At 30.4% G+C, this 7,267-nt stretch overlaps 1 protein-coding gene across 1 annotated transcript in view; it reads left to right on the top strand.

The window, feature by feature from the left end:
* The window catches only part of LOC100166396 (brain tumor protein), a 72,576-nt gene that overhangs the window by 6,597 nt on the left and 58,712 nt on the right, over positions 1-7,267 (top strand). The window lies entirely within an intron of this gene.

The following is a 7,267-nucleotide window of genomic DNA, read 5'->3' as shown; positions in this document are numbered from 1 at the left end:
TTTATAACTGTTGGATTGAGCTCCTCTACTTTAATAATTCCCAATTCGAGCACTGAGACGAAGGAAACCGGTTGGTTTGTTTATTATTATTATTAATAATTATTATTTATTTGTTTGGTTTGCACTTGCATTTTCCATTTGAAATACATATATATTATTCATTGAACAAATAATTTATTGTTACATTTTTTTTTTACCTTATCTCTATTCTATAATAAAATGAATAAAATTTACCACTCCAGCGGTTGAATTCAAAATGTAGGATATATAATTTTCAGAAATTAGCAATAACATGTTTTTGAATTAAATTATAAAAAAATAATTTCTCCCGGAGGAAGGTCGGGCAGCTAGTAAATAATAATAATCATAATAACAATTGGTTATTATATACATGAAAGCATAATACGGTTATCAACTCGTTTAAAATATAAGTGTCGATCATGGTATCCATAGTATATAGTATCATCAACTAGGATGGTACCTATAGTATATATCAGGGATGGCGAACCTATGTCACGCGTGTCACGGAGTGACACACTTGCATTATTTCAATGACACGCCAATTTCAAACATAATTCATAATTTTTACTTCACTTTCCAAAAAAATAATTGATAATTTCCTAAGCTCCTAAACGATTAGATTAGATTATCAATAAATTCGTTTTTCGCGTTTACATACAAACGTAGGTACAACAGAACAGTCAACAGATAACAGATAGTTTCGGATGCCTAAAAAAAAAAAAAAAAAGGTCTGCAAAGTTTCTGACACGCGAGGCAAATAAAATCAAACCAAATATTTTGATTTGACACGCAGTTATCAAAAGGTTCGCCATCCCTGGTATATATAGTATCATCAACTATCGATTAGGTACTAATCGGTATCGTATAGTATCGTTTGAGGACGCAACTAATTTGGCGAGAAAAAAAAAGGTAGGTACCCACGCACCGGGACGCAAATTTGCCGTGAGTGCCAGTGACCATTGTTTTTACCGTAGTATAATATTGAACAGACCATATCGTAATGATACAATAATATTATATCTTATACCAGTGTGGGTACCCGGGTAAGTACATAATATAATATAGTCAGATGTAACAACTGATGATAATAACATTTGTCCGGACGCAACTTTCATACCGATTACGTCGATTACGATTCGGGACGCGTATACCTATTATGCGCGTGCACCGCCGCCGCCGCTTCGAACACACAAAGTGCGAGCGCGCGTGTGGGACGATGGCGCGCCGCGCGAGTATGCACAAAGATAGAGACGACCTTGGCGGCGGCGGCGGCAGTGGTCTTGTTTACGCGGCCGTTGCACATCTCGCGTGCGTTTTATCATCGTAATATATTGTACGTATACAAACACGCGTAATGTTACGCGAGACGTGCGCACATGGCGTTCTTTTTGTATTTATTTTTTTTTTCTCAAACTCGCCGCTGGTCATCCAACTCGGTTACCGACGCCGCCGCCGTCGGTCGTCTGTGCACGGCGACTCGGTGCAAATGTCCAGGAGACTGCTGCTCCTGCGTGGGGTCAACTCGCGCGCCGCGGAGACGAAGGAGATAATAATATGAAGGAGTAGTAGTAGTCTAGTAGTAGTAGTAGTAGTAGTAGTAGTAGTAGAAGAAGAAGAAGAAGAAAATAATATAAACTCGCGCGCGCGGCGGCGTTGACCGGGTTTTGTCGTGCGGCGGCGGCGGCGGCGGCGGAGGTGGGTGACCTTGTTGCCTTGCGCGCGCGCTCGCTCGCTCGCACACAGCACCTTCAGCCGCCGCGCTGTATAATAATTGGATTGGCTGCTCACGATAAATCAACCCGAGCTCTCTCACGGTCGTGACGGTGAGATCTCATTATAATACACACACACACACACACACACACACACACACATATAAAGTCTTTGACTCGGCAGACAATGCACCGGTGGTTTTTCACCGCCCCGAACGTAAACATGGTGCGAAACTTTTCCGTTCGGTATGCGTCCGACTCCTCCACGACTGTTAGGGGAGAGTATACGGGGCTGCGATATTATGGGGGAGACCTCCTCTCCGAGACGGTTTGAGAGCTAATCCGGCACTATAATATGTCTGCGAGTGAACTCGCGCGAAAAGGTTGTCGAGTCGAGGTCCTGTATGCATAACGAGTCGTTTACACCAAAACGTTTAGGAGGATAAACAACTATTATATACTGCTGTATAATTATTATTATGTAAGCCGACGATGTTTTTGTGGATTCGATAGTCACTATATAATGGTTTATCTGTTTTTAATGGCTTTGGCGATGGTTTGATTTACATCTTGTTTGATTTGAAAATAAATTAATGGACAACAAGAAAAGATTTAGCAGTTTACGGAATCGACTCAAATCTATTTAAACCAACACTTGTGTGATAAAATAAAGTTGTTCCCAATTTGCATCCATGCACGATGCACCACTACAATACAATATATTAATCGTGTTTCTTTTTCCATTATTAGGACCTTTATACATATTATTACGTACTCATGTATAATATAGTATTGTTGATATATTTTTTTAATTTGAATTATTTATAATGTTTATAGTTTAAAGTTACAAAATAGGTGACTCAAATTTAACACATTATAGTATGACACGTCATGTATATCTATATTTTAATACAGGAAATAAGTTAAGAGTTTAAAATTGAAAATTGTTTGTGCATTTTAAAATACTGATAACTTTCTTTAAAATTGAAAACTAAAAAAAACCTATTATAATACTACTACTAAATAATGTGTATTCTTACTTCATTGATAATAGGCCAATTCGCTCCGATATTAATCATAAAAGAGTTAAATAGATTCAGAACGTACAATTTGCTACATTATGCGTTTGTAAGACAGAGACAACACATGGGTGTAGCGCCCTCGATTTGTAACTTTATAAAAGTTTTAAAATTTTTTTTTTGACTTATGTACAATGTTACATTTATTTATTTTGATATTTATTATTAGTAAAATTATGTGTATGTTTAATAATCTACAATCTACATAATAAATTCCTATTTAATCCTAAAAATGTTCATTCATAGTTTAACTTTTAAAATATATTACTTGTTATTTAAAATGTTTATTTTTGGTTTTCTCAAAAACTCACTGACAGAACCCTTATTACAGATGCACGCTCGCGATATGGTATGGAAGAAACCGTATTTTGTTATACCCTCTTCGTAAAATACGTCCTACACAATATCTATTTATATTATATAGGTACTTATATACATATATAGGTTCCTCCCAGACCCCAGTGCCGCAACTAGGATTTTATAGCCCCAGGACGGCAGACATTTTAACGCTCAAATAATATGTAATCTACCCAGTCACCCCCAAAATAAAACTAAGACGGTAAGCACGCAGAGCTTATTTTATACTTGAATTCGGCTACTAGATTTATCGCATTTTATGTAAGGGGTGCATTCTCTTGCCAGGGCGTCGTTTTTCATAGTTCACCCACTTTCTCCGTCAATCCAACCATCATACGTCTTGTGTGCGAGAACTATAAATTATATGATAGTATTATAGGTACTACCACTTTGAATTGGACATTGTGTTAAAATGTTAACGAAAAAAATTAAAAAATAATTTAGGACCGTACATTTTTCCCGCTGCAGACGTTCGTTCAATATCATTCATATTTAATTATAGTGTCTCGCTCAGCCCCTCCACTATAAAAAAAACTACTGAATTACATATAGCCATAAGGTATACGTTGTCGGTTAATAATTTATTCTACGTCTAACATAATAATATACACAACTATTATAATATAGTATAATTAAATCTGTTTATTCGTGTCAACTCGGCATGTATTATAATAATATCAATTAATAATTATGTATACATTGCAAATAATATCGATAATTAGGTACTTTGGTTTTTCGTACGGATAATATTGTAATAATGGCATCCGTAGACTGTAATAATTTAAAATTTTGTGGAGGACAGCTTAAAAATAATCAATTATAATAAACAAGTAATAAATAATCAATACCCTCTCTGATTAAATACAAACGACGAATAATATTTTCTACTTAACGATGTTTTAGTAAACTGACCTAACTATAAAGACGTTATAAAAAAATTAACATCAAAAAAAGATAAACATAATAAAATAGCCTAGAAAATAAATTATATAAGTTTCGAAAACATTATTAGGTTTATAAATTCAAATTTGGTCCATATTTGTATAATAACTATACGTTTAAATATCTTAAGCTTGTGTTTTAAATATATTTGTTCATAAGACAAATGGTTATTATTGTATTATAAATATTATAACAACTTTAACTTGCTCCTCTTTGATTTTTGCTGTACATATATTTAGGTACATACATTTATCTTATACTCGACATAATTTTCATAAGAATATTGATTATTTTTAAATATCTATATTCTATACCTATATATTTGAAAAAATATTTTCATTTTGGTTTTGTGTATATTGTACAGTTATTTTTTATGGAATTTCAAAATTAAATTGTTCAGTGTATATACTTATATTATATTATGTAGATAAATTTATAGTTATTAGTCGTTGGAATTTTCCGAGAACAAAAATAAAGCAAGTTTCTTTATTTGTAAAAAAAGTCCATAGATACACCTGTTATCTAATATATACAATAAATTATAGAGTTTGAAAGGAAAATGTAACATTTCTAAAGGTCCAATTGGTATGCTAGATGCGTCGTGGATAAAAATTCAATCAAAATCCGTTCGGTGCCACAGTCGTGTACGTACATATATAATATAAGAAGTATACAGCTTTTCAACAAAATGTTTTGATCCTTTAAGCAGTAGGATAAATAGAAAAAAATGAATTCCTCTTTAAATAACTTCCTCTACCCGAGTGATTTAACATAAATATATCTTATAGTTTCATAACAGAATAATGTTAATGTTTACTTTTAAAATTGGTTCGCATATATTATTTTATAAACGGGTATATAATATTCTCATCAATAATTAGTCCATTCCTACATACTAAGACACACAAATTATAACTATATGTAATATAATTTTCACTGCAATAGAAATTGTATTCTAATGATAACGATATAATATATATTAATATATTATACACATTATCCGACGAAAGCTCGCTAGTGATTATTATAAGCACAAGAAAAATTGCTTCAAATAAATTACGTGTATTGAGACGAGTGCTACATTAATTTATTTACACCAATACACCATAATAATACAACAAACGCCGATTGTTGATTGTTTATTTAAAATAATATGATGATTGATGAGTCTTATTATCAACAACTCGTAAAATAATGGATAAATAGAGATAGATACTATGGATTCATAATATAGCACTTAAAGTATAAAGTATTATTGACATCTTACAAAACAATTTCATAATAAGTAAAACAAATTTATTTTAGGTATATTATAGGTACTAAATAAAAAAATTTATATTTAGTTATGCACTTATATGGCTAAATTCAAATATTCTATATTTATATTTTACTTACCTACCAATAATGGGTAATGAATTATCGTATTTATATTATTCAGCATCAATTTTTTTTAATCTGACACAGACTTGGCTCACTTAGGATAAGTATAATAAGTGTATACTATATAGTATAATATAATTGAATAAATCTTTATAAAAATTAAAAATATTTACTGGATAATTTATAATTCATATTATATATTATCTGATTTAATAACAAAAATGGACTACAGATTTTTATTTTTTAATTATATTTAAATTTAAATGCAATTGAATTCAATTATAATTAGAAATGATAAATTGTTGACTTGAAATAAAATTCAAAAATAAGTTTGTTATTCTATATATAATATACATATGTATTATTATATAAATTGTACCTACTGAAAGTGTATAAAAATTCGTATAATCGATTATATACTTCCACAACCTAAGCTGAACCTGGTAAGATTCTAAATCATATAAATTTCGGCAATATTATATGATTTTAGAAAGTATAAGTTATAACTTCGATATACTTGAGTCTTGAACAAATTTTAATAAATATATATAGATATAATAGCAGTATTCAATAAAAAAAAATTTAGAAAACGAATCCAATGAATTGAAAGGATATAGGTACATAATTTGACCTTGCTGTATAGAAGAATAAAATAATTTGAATGATGTAACGCTTTTAATTTCTATATGTCGAAAAACACAAGTCATTTTGTGTCATTGACTTAACTGACTGGACATTAAAAAGTAAATTCAAATAAACTTAAATACAATATTTAATAAAAAGTAAAATAATGAATACTAAAATATTAGATGGCTATGGACACAACTCAAGTCCATCAGAAACTATATCATATAAGTACCTTTTGTTTATTCACTTAAACTAACCAAACTGTATTCATAATAAGCTTTTAACCGGGTCCAACATCCATTAATTTTTTCCCCAAATCTTAAAAATACTATAAATCCAACTAAGTTATATTATACATGGTAGGTTAAATTGATTAATTTTTGAATTATATTCCGCACACTAATGTTTGATGAATAATGGAATAATAATAATAGAATTATTTTAAACGCATATTGATGCTTAAAAAAACAATACTAGGAATTGTTATACGGATACACAAGTAGGTACGCAACGACTACAGAATACCATCTAAAATGGAATTTAATTATTGAGTAATATATTTTGTTTATTGCATATTGCTAGGCATTATTATTTTAACTAACAATAATTATTGGGCGTATTGGCCACAAATGAAATAAGAACTTCTTAGACATGTGTATATATATACCGTAATACGGTAACCGTATTATAGTCACACATAAATAGTGTGTATTCAACCGTTGTAATAAAATCACTCAATTTTATTTTATTCTGTTTTTTATAAACATTTACCGAGATGTTTTGAAGGTCATGTTCTCATTGGCCTCTACTATCATGTAGTTTAAATTTGAGGTTTTAAAACTATTTTGACCTTAGAACCAATACCAAAAGAATTAAAACCACCATAGTGTCATGAAAATAATATAGGATAATGCAATATAATGTGTATCTATACGACTTATTTAAATTCATAGTTAATTTTTTATTTGAAAGTTAAAATATCTGTTAAAATAAATCTACGCATTAGGTACCTATACAAAGATATTGTTGGATTTTATATTATTATTTTACTATATTTTGTTAAGACTGTTATGATACATTTCAATGTTTCATTTACTTACCCAGTTACCTATATAATTTATAATTCCTTAACAGTTTCTTCAAATCCAA

The sequence above is a fragment of the Acyrthosiphon pisum genome, chromosome A1 (assembly GCF_005508785.2).
Source record: "Acyrthosiphon pisum isolate AL4f chromosome A1, pea_aphid_22Mar2018_4r6ur, whole genome shotgun sequence".
NCBI classification, from domain to species: Eukaryota; Metazoa; Arthropoda; class Insecta; order Hemiptera; family Aphididae; genus Acyrthosiphon; species Acyrthosiphon pisum.
Note: the sequence above shows the minus strand (reverse complement) of the source record. Positions and strands in the feature narration are given on the sequence as shown.